The sequence below is a fragment of the Solanum dulcamara genome, chromosome 1 (assembly GCF_947179165.1).
Source record: "Solanum dulcamara chromosome 1, daSolDulc1.2, whole genome shotgun sequence".
NCBI classification, from domain to species: Eukaryota; Viridiplantae; Streptophyta; class Magnoliopsida; order Solanales; family Solanaceae; genus Solanum; species Solanum dulcamara.
This window is the reverse complement of record NC_077237.1, coordinates 61,305,212-61,324,344: the sequence shown is the minus strand read 5'-3', so window position 1 is coordinate 61,324,344 and position 19,133 is coordinate 61,305,212.

The window sequence follows — 19,133 nt, the reverse complement described above, 5'->3', positions numbered from 1 at the left end:
TCTCTCACTACAAAAATGTTTTTGCAACCAGAGCTATGCAATAACTCTATTGCTCACTAAATCAACACTCAAGCTGACATAGGCTTCAAATAGTGTTCATAACTAACTCTAGTTACTTTGACAAGACAATAAATAAATAGTTGATCTAATTCATTTATAAATTAGGAATATATCTTACAAAGATTAAGACCACGAAATTAAGACTCCAAAATAAGAAAAAATGACTGATAACTCTACTAGGTCCTTCATCTTCTTCAAAAACAGATTTCAGAGAGCAAGAGATTCAAGATTTTTCTTTTTCAATGATTCCAAAAGGCTAAGGAGGAAATGTAGTAAAAGTATATATATACACAACAACAACAACAACAACAACAACAACAACAACCCAGTGAAATCCCACAATATGGGGTCTGGGGAGGGTATAAAAGTATATATATATATATATATATATATATATATATATATATATATATATATATATATATTGTGTTGGACGTTTTCTATTGGATAGATAATTACCCTCCTACAAAATGACTCGATCGCGCACAAAACAAATATGTAGATTTGACAGGATCTGTTTTGTACTATTGTCTGCTGTCATTTTCAACTCATTGTCCTCAAAGGGATCAGGTCCCTTACCTGTTTCCTTAGTTTGTTAAATCATCAAAACCAACAACATTAAGCATTATCAATTTGGTATGCGAGAAACTCTTCAATTACTTCAATATTCTGAATACGTGTGTGTTTTACTGTTTTCATAATAGATTCAATATTAATGCCATTTAGATAGTAGTAGTAGTTCTGAAATTATATATATTGATTTCTAGCTCTAAAGTTAATTATAAAAAAATAAAAACACCCCAAGGATACTAGTCTAAATAGATATAAGAGCTTCTAAGAATCAAGGTATAAAAATAAAATAATGACATAGCTCCCACCATAAGGAAGGTAGAGTTAGATCTGTTGGAGAATCATCTCATCTTCACCTAAGAAACATCACTGACCCTGCAACTAGACTACACCAAATAGCATAGAGAGAATAGTAGTTTTGTCACGATCCAACCCATCGAGCTATGCTGGTACCTACTTTACTACCTAGGTAGGAGAACCCTTAACCCCTAATCGGTTATAACATGTAGAAGGTTAACATAATACAAACTAACATCCTAAGAAAGTTCTGAAGTTACATAAATTAATTTCTAGCTCTAAAGTTAACTACAACTAAACATATAAACACCCCCAAGGATACTAGCCTAAACAAGTACAAGAGTTTCTAAGAGTACATGTTATAAGAATAAAATAATGACACAGCTCCCACCATAAGGAAGAAAGAGTAGAAATTATTGGAGAATCATCTTCGTCTTCACTTAAGAAACATCACTGACCACGCAACCAGACTATGCAGCCATATAAAACTTTGGCCGCTTTCAAAATTTCTTGGGCACTCTTGTTAGGCATCAACTATCCTAATTTCTCTCATATATCAGATTGAAGTTCCACTATACGTTCACTAGAAGGGTTAAGACCTGGAAAGTCCTCATAAATACCATTATGAAAATCTTTAGTATCGAACTCACCCACCTCAAGGTGACACTCTACCGCTGAGTTATATCCCTTCCCTGCCCCATCGAGAAATAGAACTGACTAATACTAAGTCCGCTCATTATCCTTACTTTTTTCTCTGCTGAGGCCCTCCCATTGCTATAGCCATAACCTATGGAAGCTCCAGCTCGCAACCATAGGGGCCCACCCCGCAAGGCCAGAGTAGGCTCAGCGGTCAGCCTCCATTCGAATTAAGTTAGGGGGTCTTTCACTTTTGCCAGATCTAGAGAGATACTACAAGTCCTCCATCCCAGATTCCATCATCGCGGCCACTTGATTCACCGATACTACTAAAAAGTCTCATGCTTACATTACTGTTATTGATGGTTTGATTATCTTGGACCATGAGGACTCTAGTCGTGCTTCTGGTTTCTATTCTAATTATCATATTGATGATAAATCTCCTCGTGCTCTGCCATAAGAACTTGGAGTCTGTATCATAGTGAAGATAAGGTAAGGTTGTGATTCTTGCTCAAACAACAAACTGAATGCCTTTGAAATTGGCATAGAGAGAGTAGTATCAGTACAAATAACACTTACTGGTAGGCATCATTGATCAACTTGTTACCCACTGAATAATATAAAGAAATCAATAAGTAGAAAATATGCTCTTAAGGAAATACTCTGCCAAACCTTTATTCATAAACTCTTACCACCACCAATAACCTCCCAATGTTCTTTAACCTTAACACTTATTCTTTCTAGTTGGTCTACTGCCAACTCTAATACAGATCAAGGCCTAGTCCTTCTATCACATAGTGAATTCTTAAACACACATCACCACTAAGTCCGCTATGCTAACCTTCAACACTCATAAGTCCATATGCCAACAACACGACCCTTAACCCCATTTCCGCTGTATAGCAATGCTTTCTAACAATTTTGGACCAAACTTTCTTCACAAGGTAGAACCTAGTCACTCCACCACCATACCCACTAGATACTTTTGACCCTCTCTATCACTTAAAACAATATGATCACAACATAATCGAACTCTAAGTTACCAAATTCCAATTTAACAATACAATAACTATTCTCCACTTGACCACACTCAACCTCATACCTAATTATATAAAATACAATAGACAACCACATATAGTCAGACAAATGATACAAAATCATATCACAAATATAGCATCACTCGGATTTTCCATCCATAACTTAAATCAGTTAATAGAATCGATATGATTAATTATAGTTATGTTAATCCTTCAATCCTTGCACATGTAATCATATTTATTCACGAAATGATAGTTAACAATGATTCTCTAAACTAACCATAAACACATACTTGGTCCTTTCGCGGAACTCATACCCAAAATATAAATGTGTCGGAACATCAAACCCGATCCAATTATGTGTTTGAATGTGACACCCGATCCAATAATATGTCTCTATGTGAAACCCAATCCAATAATGTATCGCAATATGACACCCGATCTAATCAAACACACCCACACCCACAATCGCAATCACATTGAATAATCTCACGTATTTACACAGCCAATTAACCGGTTCATTGCATATAATTGATCACATTTAGTTATTTCATTAGGTTCGTTATTGCTTTCCCTATTATCATGTAGTCATACACACAATAGAGCAGTTAACATGCATATATAACATAGATAGAAAAAACAACCATCATCTACCCCTAAATCACAGGGCAACTCTCCCCCACAAAGTGCACATCAGCTTAACAACGAGGGCTACACATGAAACTGTCCATACTCTATGCCGAAAGTACTAGCATAAAATCTTCCATCAATCTACCTTATATTAAGCACTAGGAGAAAATTTATTACTACTCAATTGAGAAAACCTAGCCTACTTGGGCGGCAAGCAGCGTTAGAGAGACATTGTAACTCCAATCCTAGCTTCTAAAAAATGAGACATTGGAAGTAGGCCTGAAATCCATGAGTTGTAGCCTTTCCTGAACTAGATTTTCTCCTATACCTCCTTCCCAAGTCTAGAGCAGCCTTTTGAAGATTTTTTGAGTGACCCTCATCTATTTGGGCACCTAAGGGAGGATGGGAAATAATAAGAATTTGCTTCCTCAATTCTGGTCCTGACTATCCCACTCTGGCAGTTTCCATCCCTCAGTGGCGGCATTACCATGACGAGATTATGCCAGCTCTGACAGGATGGTGCAGGTCCGGACGACTTAATCCTCATGAAATTTGTTTCTATAACTAATGATGGTTTGGATCGTTATATTTTAGTGGTAGGCTTGTGATGCCTTATTGATTGTTTTTATATTATTGGGCCCGAGGTCATGTTCGAGGAGAAGTTGGATTCCTGGTTAGTTTCCTCTACCTGGTAGCATAGTAGGATTGGTATTGCAATTCTTATTACGTGTGTCTTGTTTGGATGCTGGTGAATGCATGCTTTTCATTGGTTGATCATCTTCACGTATTTTGTGGTACATTCTTGGTTCATACATTGGATTTTTGATACTATTTTAACAAAACACAATTTCACACTTTTGACTATTTTAAATAGATTTTAATGCGAGTCCACTTGGATCACTTAATAAACTGATTTTTGAAATATTCGAGGCATCGAGGATGTGCTCTTTTCCTTCTTGAGATATTTGCGGCATCTGGGATGTGCTAAGTTTTTACTTGACTAGCCAGCACATAGTCTCCCTTTCTTACTTGGTTTGGCTACTTATTCCTCCTGTAGAGCGAAGGAGATGACTTGTTGAAGACCTGTTTCGGACACAGGTAATGTATATGGAGTACCCACGTCCCCTATGGTCTCCTTCAATCGTAAGTACCATTCATCAGATGAGGGAGTTGCGTGGGTCTTACTTGGAAGGCTGCAAGCCGGGGTGGTGTATATGTTTTTGGTTAAAGGCCCTGATCAAAGTTATTGATGGCACTGATTACTGATGTTTACTGATGATACCACAGGTTTTACTGCAAACTTGCATTCATACGCATCACCTATCACTAGTATAATTATTTATTGTTTGATATTCTCTGATTTTATGGGGGTTAAGGGTTATGTTTGTTGTTTGTACCTTTTGGGGGTGTGGGCATATACTTGATTATTGTTTGATTATAATTATGTGTATCTTGTGTTGCATTGGTAGTTGGTTGATTGTGTGGCTTATTCTGGACTTTTTGTTAGTGCTCCCTCTTTGGTTGAGTTGGATTAGTCTTTAGGTTATTATGTTGTTAGTGGTGATCGTCGACATTCTGTCCTTGTTTAGTTGACTGTTGTATTACTTCTTGTTGTGAATAGGTTGATGGACTTGCGCTTTCAGGTACGTTCTTTGACTCGACTCCCTTACTCTATGTATTATTTCATTGTCATTTTTTGTTTTATCGTATTATATCTCTTGAGTAGTGACTTGTGTTGTACTTATCTTGTTTATATGTTGTTTATACTTGCTTTATCTATGAAGTTTAGTCGGCCTATGCCTACTGAGTATATTTATTTGGTACTCATAATACACTTCTTCTCCCTGCAAATTATAGTACGACCTCTTGCTGTGGATTCAGACTTCATGCAGAGCAGATTTGGGATCGGAGATTAGGTGAGCTCCTGACATTTAGAGTTGCCTATTTCCATCTATTTTAGGGTAGGACTAAGTTTTACTTTGCTTTTGAAGACTGTCTGTGTCTATAGTTGTATTATAAAAGCTTTGTACTCTCCTTTTGATTAGGTGCTCAATTACTGACTGATGCCAGGTATTGAAAAAGTTTCTTTGTGTGTATTTATGTTGGTTTTCTCTTTCTTCTCATTGCTATTGATCTTATGCTATCCTTTCGCTTGATAGCTCGCAGCCTCTGATTTTTGGCTATGGATTAGGCTTACCTACTGATGAGTTGTAGTAGGTGTTATCATAACGTCAAAAATCAGATCGTGACAGAAGTAGCCGGAAAAAAATGAAACGTTTATCTTTTTGCTTTTTCAACTTCACCTTCTGGTTGCTGCAAATTTTACTCCGTCCAAAGGTATTCGATAACTTTTACACATATTTGTTATTTTTACCGACAATTTGTAGAACTAATTTTGTAAGGTGACTCTATATAGCGCATTGATCCGGTATTGCTCAACGTGCACAAAATTAGATTGCTTATCCTTGTAAGTTCCTTACGGACTGAATCAAACAGACACAACTAATGTTTTCTACAGCTACTAGTGTTTGCAATATAGCATAATGAATTGCAAGACTTCTTTCACCATTCTATATATCTAATCTATCTATATAATATTTATAAAAGTTAATTCAACTTTTTACACTTTATTAAAAAGCTTTGCTTTAACTAATTTTTTTTTTCATTTTCCTTCAATTATTATACCACTATTTTAATGATATTAAATATTGACTATAATAAAAATAATAAAAATTAAATGGAGAAGATTATGTTATTATGATTAAATCCCGGAGAATATATTTTCAACTAAAATATACTTTCTAAAAAAAAAAAAACAAATAGTCAAATCAACTCCAAAATAATTTCCAAAAATGATTAAAGAAAATCGTCCAAAAAATAGGCAAAAAAGATTTTTTAAAAAAACCCTCAAACTAAAATTTTGGCTATTAAATCTTCTTTATTTGAGAGTCACCTTTTTATTCTATTTAAATTTTTAAAAAGTTTTTATCATTTGGTGCGAATAAAATTCGTTGTGAAAATAAACTACTAATATTTAGTAAATTAGAATTACTTAATGCTACAATTATTAAATCTCTACTTATTTTAAAGATGATTTTTTAAAAAATATTTAATAGACTAAAATTTTAGTCACATAGGTATTTAGGAGTCCTTTTCTTTACCACCTTGCATTTATTTATTTTCAGATTTAGGCTTCCGTTTTAATATCCTTTTAAATTTGGGTTTCTTTTACCAGAATCATTGTTAGAATATTTAAAAGGAAAACGAAAAAAAGACGCTTAAAATCTTTGGGTTTCTTTTATCAATTACGTTTAGGGTTTTCTTATCATCAAAATTGCTTAATTAGAATATATACGGAAAAGAAGACCCAACTATTAAGAGTTGTTTGGTAGATTATATAAGAATAATATTGAATATTGTGTATTAGAAATGTTTGTATTAGTTATGCTAAGATTATTTTTTATACATAGTGTTTGATTTGATGTATTAAAAATATAATACATTGCATAATTTTTATAAAAAAAAATAGTACTGCATCCACAGTCAAAGAGTTGGCTCTGCCCCTGTATGTTAGAAAATATTAAATGAATTATTGTCGGTATAATAATATTCATTTTTCATCATTCATACAAATGTCACATATATTTTAAAATAAATTACTATTTTTAATTATCTTTTCTTTTTGTATGCATTTTTTACTCATTGAAGCAATGCCTCTAAATAAGTGTTAAGAATAAGAGCAACAGTTAGCTTCCATACATATTATCTATATATTATTTATAGGGCAACTTACAGAATTTCACTAGTTTATGAGCTAATTACTTAGATTTACGCTATTTTGCAACATTACAAATTTTACCAAATTTTGGACTTTGGATACATGTATCTGGCGCATCCAGATAAGTTCAGATACATATATATCGAATATATGAGGTCAAAATTAGGTATAATTTATTCTAGATACACTGTATTCAAGTGAGTTCACATGTATCTGACTCTCTTGTTGGCCATTCCCCTCTCTCACTCCTGTATATGGTATCCCACAGATATATGTATTTTGTGTGATTCGCATGTATCTGAGATACATCTACTATCTCACTAGCTTTTCTTCTTATTTTAGTATATCTGGTAGCAAAAATACATTTATGTAGGTGTATCTGATTTGAAATCTAATATAAAATTATTAATTAGTGACACAATATGCAATTATTTCAAACAATAAAGAGAATTAGTAAATATGATAAGAATATTTTTCTAGTTAAGTAGTTTTCCTTATTTATAAGGATTCAAAATAAGTAAATTTAGTAACCAAAGAGTAAGATACATAACTACTCATAATAAGTCGAATTGATAACCAAAAAAAAAAGTAACTTCTCATAATTATGAGTTAAATAAGAAACCCTAAAATAAGGTAAGTAATTTATTGTTTCAAATTAGATTAAGCTGATAATAAAAATATTCCTTTATATTTATATATGAAAACCGGACAATGTTACAACCAGTCTTAAATTATTGCCGTTTGTTTTGACACTGTCTCTATACCCTAGGTCACGAATCGAAATATGGTTGTCAAAACCTGATGGCTTCTGCACACTATTAAAAAATTATTATTGAAGAGTGTTCATTGATTATTTCCATGGCAATTTGATTGAATCAGTGAGAACAAATTAGTAATGTTCTGATATGAAAAAGTATGAAAAATTTTCATTATTAAAATGAAAATCTATTTTCACCATGCATTTTGCTAGTGAAATAATTTAATGAGAAAAAAATAGAAAAATTATATTCTATAACACAACTTTCTTACTAATTTTTAGTAGAAAAAATCTTGTAGTGCGCTAGTAGTTAGAGGCTAATTTTCAGGCAAGCATCCATAAGCTATCCAAAAGCAAAAATGATCATGTTGACCAAATCAATCTTTATAATAGAATTTCCTCAAGTTTTAAGCTTGAAATTAGAATACACATGGCCAATGGCTATTTTTAGTGAATCTATATGATTAGTTGTGCCACTGGCCACCGGAATTGGAGTAGTTCTTCAGCATATCGCGCAAACAAAGTCACAAGTCAAAGTCAACTCCCTTTTTGTTAGCTGTAATAATTTTATAAATTCTACTTGCATAAATATATCATTATTCTCTCGTTCTCATGATGTCAACTCAATGCCAAACATTGTAACTTTCCAAATGATTAACCCTCGCCCCCCTAATTGTCACGCCCCAAGCATTAGTGACACGGATTTGTCACGCCCCAAATTCAAAGTGTGCAACTGACATTTAATATCAAAGTTTAGGCTTGATCCAATCCTATTAAATCATTTGCTAATGGCACCTAACAATCACACAGTTAATAAAACAAACAAGTATGTGATAATTCTATTAATGGAGTTTTGTATTTCTATGAAATGAGGAAGAAAGAGAGAAGTATTCAGAGAAGAAAGGAGGAGACAAAAATGTAGCTACATTGATCACTATACTGAATGATTACAACATGCCTAACATGTGCACATAGGTGTTGCATTTATAGGATACAAATTAGTTAGTTTCTACTACTAACTAATTGTAACCAACTTTTAACAAATTCTAACAAACTTAACTAACCATGGTAGCTTGTTAACTTTCTACTATGGTTAACTTTCACGCCCTGGGAGGGAACCCTAGATGTGACCGTCACTCGAAGACCATTGCTGGTCCCCAAGAGAACCACTTGGTCAAACCACACATTCTTTTAATCTCATTCTATCAGCAGAAGACTCAAATCACAAGAATACTATTCATAAATAAGGCCAAAGGCCAACCATCTATCCAATCAACAACTAGTAAGAATGAAACTAGTCAAAACGAAATAAATCAACAATCTAATCCATGAAGCCTCTATCAACAATCTAAGAGGTGCCAATGACAAGTTCATGGCTACCATAAATCAAATAAAGGAAAGCTAACTCAAAGCCAAAAAGATAACTGCGGTATCCTCTGGAAACATGGAGGACTCACCAACTAGCTGAAAGCGAATAGATCCTCAACGGTGCGCCTGTTGATGATCTCTAGTACCTGTCTCTGCATCATTAAATGATGTAGGCCAAATGGAGGTCAATACATGGAATGTACGAGTATGTAAAATGGCAGAATGAAACATGAATCAGGGTAGAATCAAATCAACTCTAAATCTTAACTCAGAAGAAGAAACAACTCAATCACGATGTCCTAAGTCTAAACAAGAATATGATTTAGATAAGACCAATCATATACAATCCAATCCAATCAAATTCGACTCAGAGTACTATCAAGACCTATATGGGAGTTTCTCTTATCCAACAATTATCACTTATGAACTAGTGATAGTAGAACAAGCCGACGTTGTTTCCACATCCGTTCATACCTTTCTAGGGTAGGAATGAATCAACAATCATGGATTCATAACCAATAAAGTCCTATCATATCAGAACAGTAATTTGGGAAACATCCAACTTTTACTGTTCAATCCTCTCCTACGTTTGGTGACGTAGTTATTGGGTTCGAGTTATTACCTACTCTTATCCAATTCAGTGCTCAATACTCCTCCCAAATCTCAATACTCATAAAACTCTATTCAATCAGTTCAATGTAGTCATTTTGACAAGTCTTGTTTGGACCCTTATCAATTCATCAATTCTATCACAATGAAATCTCTCGATTGATCATACTATCCAATCAATCCCATTCACATTTTTCAAGAGTAGTTTAGATATGCATTTATGACAACATTTAATCCTATCCAATCATTTTTCCATTCATTCAGCCAATCTTTTGGAGCTAAATCATGACTCATCAAGACTCCAAATCAACAATTAAGGAGACTCAAAATATTTAAGTTTATAACAAAAATATGTATAACAATTCATACCAATCAACTCTTAGACCCAACCATAGTATAAGAATATTATAATATAGGAATCAACTTAGGTTCATGGGGATGAAGACATGAAACATTTATCAATTTCTTAATTCATCAACATCAACAAAACAAAATCAAGTTAGTAGATGTAAAAACTCATTAGGACATAGATCTATCAAGAAAACTCAATTCATATGAACATTCAACTCAAAGAAGATGTAGGGTATATGGGTGAATTCAATCCATGTTATGAGAAGCCTTACTCATGTGAATCTTAGAAGTTATTGGATAAAAATGTTGGGTTTGGAACCTTGTCACTTGAAGTTGATAAACCAATCTATGGATTTTTGAAGAAGATCTTGAATTTGGAGTCTTTAGATCTCCCAATATTGGAGAAATCCCTTTATTGAAGTTCTTGATCTTTGAGAGAAGGAGAATTTGGGATTTTGAGATTATCTCTACGTATAAGAATATTATTAGGTTGAAAGATTGAGAAAAATCACCTTTTAATAAATCCCGTCGGCAATTTCGGCAAGCTAGAGGTCTCCTCGCCGAACCATTTGGTGAGCCTCCAAAGGGTATTTGAGCTCGCCTAAAATAATAGTTTATGGAGGATTTCATATCCATTCAGTGAGATAAATCGGCTTCTCGCTGAACCATTCGGTGAGTCGCCAAATTGGCAGGCGAGCTTGCTGAATAATCCTTTCCGGACATGCTTCAGTAAAGCGATCATAACTTTGTACTCCAAACTCCAAAAAATTCAATCTTAGTGGCATTGGAAATAAGACTCAAATACCTTTAAGTTGATAGCTTCATTTGACTTTCAACTATGCAAATAAATAGGCGGGGCTTATCATTGCGTTAAACTTTCTTGAAAGGGTACCCCGTCGTAGTTCTCAATTATTTCGTGGCACCGGGCGTGGCTGAACCATCTGATAGGACACCCAATTCATTATATTCTAGGATATATGGTCATTTTAAGTTGACCCTTATACGAACTCATTCAGAAACTTAGCCGATAGAAATTCTTTGAACCTGACTTAGTTTTAGGGATCCTTTATGACCCTAAATCACATATAATATACTTTAAATACTTATGAATTTATCTTAGATCATATATACAATTTGAAGTCTTTGAGTTCAAGCCTATACGTATATGAAGAATGGTCCGAATCTTAGCGTAGAAATTTTGAGGTGTAACAATATCTCCCCCTTGGGATCATTTGTTCTCGAATGATGAGTAAACTAAGAATGGACTCGAGGTACAAATAAAAATCAAGACTCAATCATTGAACCAATCAAATTCTCAAAATAATTTACTATTCAAACTCAAGAATGGACATACCAATTCAAATCAAGAAAATGGACATTATCTTCAATATTCTCATCGATAGGCACAAATAGATACGGATATTTGGCTTTTATATCATCCTCAACTTTCCATGTGGCTTCCTCAATAAATTGATTCCTCCACAAGACTTTGACTGAGGCAATCTCTTTGGTCCTTAATTTGCGAACCTAATGATCAAGAATCTGCACCGGAACCTCTTCATAGGACAAGTTATCCTTAACTCCAATACTATCAATAAGGACTACCAATGAAGGATCTCCCAAGCACTTCTTCAGCATCGAGATGTGAAATACTGGATGAATAGCGGTTAGATCAGAAGGTAACTTCAACTCATAAGCGACACTCCCAATCCTCCTCACAATATGGTAAGGACCAATGTATCGAGGAATAAGCTTTCCCTTCTTTTCAAATCTCATGACGCCCTTCATATGTGAAACCTTCAAGTACACCCAATCATCCACCTCAAACTCTAAGTCTTTCATTCTCACATCGGTGTAAGATTTCTGGTGACTTTGGACTATCTTTAGCCCATCTCGAATAACCTTCACATTCTCCATAACTTGGTGAAAACAATTAGGCCCAATCAACTCAACTTCACCAACCTCAAACCACCTAATTGTGATCTACACCTCCTACCATACAAAGCTTCATAGGGATTCATTTGAATACTTGCATGGTAACTATTATTGTATGCAAATTCTATGAGAGGTAAATGATCATCCCAATTTCCTTTGAATCAAGTAAACATGCCCTCAACATATCCTCCAATGTCTGGATGGTGCCCTCTGCTTGGTAATCTGTTTGGGGATGAAAGGTTGTACTAAGATTTACCTTTGAACCCAGTCCTTTCTGAAAGGATCTCCAAAATAGGGAAGTGAATTCAGATCCTCTGTCTGAGGTGATAGACAAGGGAATCCCATGCAATCTGACAATCTCTTGAATATATAATTTTGCACAATCCTCTGCGGTGTCAGTAGTCTTAACTTCCAAAAAATGGGCTGATTTAGTTATTTTATGTATAATCACCTAAATCAAATCATGCTACTTTTGAGACCTCGGAAAACTTGTAATAAAGTCCATATTGATCATCTCCTAATTTCATCCTGGAATCTCTATATTTTGAGCTAACCCACATGACCTTTGATGTTCAACTTTAACCTATTGTCAATTTGGGCACTTGGAAAAAAATTCAGTGATATGTCTCTTCATTCCACTCCATCAATAGACTTCCCTCAAGTCATGATACATCTTTGTAAAACTAGGATGAATAGAGTATCTGGAACCATGCGCTTCGGCCATAATCCTTTCTAGAACATCATCAACATCCATGACACATAATTTATTTTTGTACCTCAACACAAGATTTCCCCCTTTGAAGAAAACCATCACCTTTTGTTTATGGACAACTTCCTTCAACTGAAGGAGGATGGGATCTTAGTCTTGCTTCTCTTTCACCTCTGTCACAAGGGAGGATGCAGACCCATTCTGAATATTAAGTCCACCTTCCTTATTTTCCTCAAGTTGAACTCCCAATCTAGCTAATATATGCAAGCCAATTCTTTCTTTCCCTCCTCTATATGGGCAGTTCTACCCATAGACAACCTGCTAAGAGTATCTACAATAACATTAGCTTTACCTGGGTGGTAGAGAAATCTCATGTCATAATCCTTAAGCAACTCTAGCCATCTCATCTGCATCAGGTTGAGTTCTTTTTGATTGAAGACGTATTGAAAACTCTCATGATTGGTGAACACATCAACATACACTCTATACAAGTAGTGGCACCAAATTTTAAGAGAAAATACCATAACTGCCAGCTCAAGGTCATGAGTTGGGTAATTTCTCTCATGAATCTTAAGCTATCTTGAAGCATAGGATATCACTTTTCTCCTTTACATCAACACACAACCCAAACCAACTCTAGACCCATAAAAATAGATTACAAAATCCTCTATTCCATCAAGCAAAGTCAAAACATAAGCAGTGGTCAGCTTGGTCTTCAAAATTTGGAAGCTCTCCTCGCAAGCAGTGGACCATTGGAACTTAGCCTTTTTTTGGGTCAACTTGGTCAATGGTGATGATATGGATGAGAACCCCTCTACAAACCTTCGGTAATAGCCAGCCAAACCTAAGAAGCTTCTTATATCTGTTGGGGATGTGGGTCTGAGCCAATTTTTCACTGACTCAATTTTCTGAGTATTAACCTGAATACCACCTCCAAATATAATGTGTGCTAGAAAAGCCACTGATGCAAGCCAAAATTCATATTTGGAGAACTTTGCATACAATACCTGGTCTTTTAGAGTCCGTAGGACAACTCTAAGAAGACCATTGCTGGTCCCCAAGTGAACTACTTGGTCCAATCATACATTTATTCAATCTCATTTTATCGGCGGAAGACTCAATTCACAAGAAAACTATTCATAAATAAGGCCAAAGGCCAACCATCTATCCAATCAATAACTAGTAAGAATGAAACTAGTCAAAATGAAATAAATCAACACTCTAATCCATGAAGCCTCTATCAACAATCTAAGAGGTGCCAATGACAAGTTCATGGCTACCATAAATCAAATAAAGGAAAGCTAACTCAAAGCCAAAAAGATAACTGCGGTATCCTCTGGAAACATGGAGGACTCACCAACTAGCTGAAAGCGAATAGATCCTCAACGGTGCGCCTGTTGATGATCTCTAGTACCTGTCTCTGCATCATTAAATGATGTAGGCCAAATGGAGGTCAATACATGGAATGTACGAGTATATAAAATGGCAGAATGAAACATGAATCAGGGTAGAATCAAATCAACTCTAAATCTTAACTCAGAAGAAGAAACAACTCAATCACGCCTAAGTCTAAACAAGAATTTGATTTAGATAAGACCTATATGGGAGTTTCTCTTATCCGACAACTATCACTTATGAACTAGTGATAGTAGAACAAGCCGACGTTGTTTCCACATCCGTTCATACCTTTCTAGGGTAGGAATGAATCAACAATCATGGATTCATAACCAATAAAGTCCTATCATATCAGAACAGTAATTTGGGAAACATCCAACTTTTACTGTTCAATCCTCTCCTACGTTTGGTGACGTAGTTATTGGGTTCGAGTTATTACCTACTCTTATCCAATTCGGTGCTCAATACTCCTCCCAAATCTCAATACTCATAAAACTCTATTCAATCAGTTCAATGTAGTCATTTTGACAAGTCTTATTTGGACCCTTATCAATTCATCAATTCTATCACAATCAAATCTCTCGATCGATCATACTATCCAATCAATCCTATTCACATTTTTCAAGAGTAGTTTAGAGATGTATTTACAATAATATTTAACCCTATCCAATCATTTCTTCATTCATTCAGCCAATCTTTTGGAGCTAAATCATTACTCATCAAGACTCCAAATCAACAATTAAGGAGACTCAAAATATTTAAGCTGATAAAAAAAATATGTATAACAACTCATACCAATCACCTCTTAGACCCAACCAAAGTATAACAATACTGTAATATAGAAATCAACTCGGGTTCATGGGGATAAAAACTTGAAGCATTTATCAATTTCTCAACTCATCAACATCAACATAACAAAATCAAGTTAGTAGATGTAAAACTCATTAGGACGTCAAGAAAACTCAATTAATATGATCATTCAACTCAAAGAAGATGTAGGGTACATGGTTGAATTTAATCCATGTTATGAAAGCCTTACATACCTGAATCTTAGGAGCTATTAGATAAAAGTGTTGGGTTTGGAACCTTGTAGAATGAATTTGAGAAATGAATGTATGGATTTGTGATGGAGATATTGAACTTGGAGTCTTTAGATCTCCCAATATTAGAGAAATCCTTTAATTGAATTTTTTGATCTTTGGGATAAGGAGAATTTGGGATTTTGAGATTATCTCTACGTATAAGAATATTATTAGGTTGAAAGATTGAGAAAAATCACCTTTTAATAAATTCTGTCAGCAATTTCGGCGAGCTGGAGGTCTCCTCGCCAAACCATTCGACGAGTCTCCAAAGGGTGTTTAAGCTCACCTAAAATAATAGTTTATGGAGTATTTTAGATCCATTCAGTGAGCTAAATTGTCTTGTCGCTGAACCATTCGACGAGTCACCAAATTGGTAGGTGAGCTCGCTGAATTGTCCTGTCTGTACATGCTTCAGTAAAATGATATAACTTTCTACTCCAAGCTCCAAAAAATGCAATCTTGGTGGAGTTGGAAAGAAGACTCAACGATCTTTAATTTTATATTTCATGAGCCACTTAATTCATTATATTCTAAGAGATATAGTTGTTTGAAGTTGACCCTTATACGAACTCATTCAGAAACTTAGTCTGTAGAAATTCTTTGGACTTGACTTGATTTTAGGGATCCATTATGACCCTAAATCACATATAATATACTTTAAATACTTATGAATTCATCCTAGATCATATATACAATTTGAATTATTTAAGTTCAAGCATATACGCATACGTAGAATGGTCTGAATCTTAGCATAGAAAATTTGAGATGTAACATTAACACTCTCCCTCAAGCTCATGGTTTGAAAAAATTCATAACTCCAAGTTTATTTAACAGTAGTTGATGTTGAGCCTTACTCAGGCTCTCTGTGAGCAAATTAGCCAACTGATCCTTGGTGTGTGTGAATTCTTTTTTTAGTAGTCCTTGACTGATTTTTTTCCCTTACAATGTGACAATCAATATCTATGTGTTTAATTCTATCATGGAATATGGTATTGGAAATAATCTAGATTATTGCCTTGCTATCACACACCATAGTTATAGGCAGCTCAATGTGTACACCAAGTTCTTCAAATAGTCCTACTAACTATGTGATCTCAGCTCCATACTTCTGAACTCTACTTCAATTGAGGTTTTGGACACAATTTCTTTGTTCTTTAATTTCCAGGAGATCAAGGCACCACCAAGCTTAACCAAGTACCCTGTTACTGACCTTCTTGTCTCCAATAAAGCACTTCAATCTGAGTCACAATAGGCAAGGAGCATATTAGTATCTTCTACTGGCATCAGTAGTCCAAGTGTAGGGGCATCATTTATGTATCTAACCACTCTTAATGCATCCTCCATATGGGATTTCTTAGGAAAGTGCATGTATTGACTTAGAACCTGAACCTAGAAGGCTAGATCAGGCCTATCCATGGTCAAGTATAAAAGTCTTCCTACGAGTCTTTGATACTTGCTAGGATCTTGTAATATGTGATCTTCATGTACCTCTTCGCATTTAATTCACTCATCATATTTCATAGATGTTAACTTTCGATTGTGTTCAAATGGAGTTCTTCATGGCTTACCTCACCCTAGACAACACTCCGCTATCAATTCAAGAGCATACTTCCTTTGTGACATGCGAATCCTATTACTGGATCTAGCACATTTTATCCCTAGGAAGAATTTGAGCTTCTCTAAATCCTTCATCTTGAACTATTTTTGTAAATCCTTCATTGTATCACTGACGATAGATTTGTTACTGCTACTAATCTAAAGATCATCAACATAAACTAGCACAACAAGTATGTCATCCTTATTAAGTCTAGTAAAAAGTGAGTAATCATAGTGATTTTGATGGAATCCCAACTGAATCAAAGACTGTGTTAGCTTAAAATTCCACTACCTAGGTGCTTGTTTGAGGTAATATAAAGACTTGTGAAGTTTGTAGACTTTAGTACTCTCCCCCTGTATAGAAAACCCAGAAGGAATGGTCATATACACTTCTTCTAATAAATCACCATTTAGGAAAGCATTATGGACATCCATCTGGTGTATTTCCCATCCTTTTGATGCAGTAAGAGCAACCACTTACCTCATAGTCACCATCTTAGCCACAGGGCTGAATATTTCACTATAATCCTGCCCCTCTTATTGACTATATCCCTTAGTACCCAGCTTGCCCTTTGACCTCTCCACCTTGTCAGTAGACTTGTATTTGACTTTATATATCCATCTACAACTAATAAGTTTCTTACCAGGTGGTAACTCTACAAAACTCAAGGTCTTATTATCCATCAAAGCATTAATCTCCAGCTGCATGGCCTAGACCCATTGTGGATCAAGAGCAGCTTGCTTGTAAGAGGAAGGTTCTGAGATACCAGAATATGCATTGAGACAGGCACTATAGGAAGGAGAAATATGACTATAAGAGTGGTGATCAGACAGAGGGAATCAACAGCAGTGACTTTTAGGCCTAGTGAAAAAGTCTTAGAACAATAGAGGTGGTTTAGTTAGTATAGAGGACCTCCTAGAAGGAATACGAGGAGAAGATGGTAATGAAGTAGATAATATGGGTACTGATGTAGTGGGAGATGGACTATCAGCAGGACTAGAGAGTGATACAGGAGTGCTAGAAGGAGGCTGCTCAGAACTAGATGGAGGGTCACAAAGAGGTAAAGAAGATTAAACAAGATCAGGAGTTAATAATGTTAAGACTGGAAGGACAAGATTGGAGAATGTTTGTAAGTCAGTGAAAGGGAAAAGGTCCTCTTTAAATACAATATCCGTATTAATAAGAAAAAGATTTAGAATGCAGATCATAAATAATGTATCCTTTTTGAGGGATGGAATAGCTCATAAGGACATCAGGTATGGCTCTATGAGATAACATGTGTTGAATTGTTAGAAAAGTAGCATAGCATAAGGAACCAAAGGTTTTGATATAAGATAAGGAGGGAGGATGTTGATATAATAGTTCAAAAGGAGATTTGTAAGAAAGGAGTTTAGAAGGAAGTATTTTAAGAATATAAACAACAGTTGTAACACATTCTCCCCAAAACTTTAAAGGAATAGAAGCTTGAAACCTTAGAGCTCTTGCCATGTATAAGATATCTTATGTTTCCTTTCAACCACACCATTTTGCTGAGTTGTATACACACATGTGCTTTGGTGATGAATACCAAGAGTGGACAACATAGATTGAAAATTTGTGCTAAAAAATTCACTTCTATTATCAGTTTTGAATACTTTGACACATGTAGAGAAAAGATTTTTTACTTGAATAAAGAAATGCCTTAGCACAACTATTGTATCGAACTTAGATGCTAAAATAAATAACCAAGTAAATTTGGAGTAATCATCTATCACATTGACAAAATGCTTCATTCCATTGTCAGTAGGCACCCTGTATGGACCCCAAATATCATAGTGCACTAAATCAAAAATTGATTTTTATGTATGTGTGCTTAGAGGAAATGGAATTTTAGTTTGCTTAGCTAAAGGACATACAGTACATGTAGAATGATCCATGTTGGATAAATTAGACAGACTAGAGGAACAACTTATTATATCAAATGGACCATGACCTAACCTTCTATGACATTGTGTAATATAATCAGAATTATCACACACATGAACACTAGTACAAGTTATTTGACCATTACTACATGAGGCTTGAGTAGGAACTGAGTAGTTGAACTCTTCTATGAGGATGTAGAGTCCTTCATCTTTTTTACCAATCCCCTGACCTATCCACTGTAGAGATCCTGGAAAACACAAAATCAGGAAAAGATGATTCCATACAGTGGAGTTGCTTGGTTAACTTTGAGACAAACAGTAAGAAGATTAGCAATTGAAAAAGTCCAGGCAGAGTATGATACCATATGTTATTACACTTATTGTCACTTTAAAGTTAGTAGTGTATTGATGAAATCCA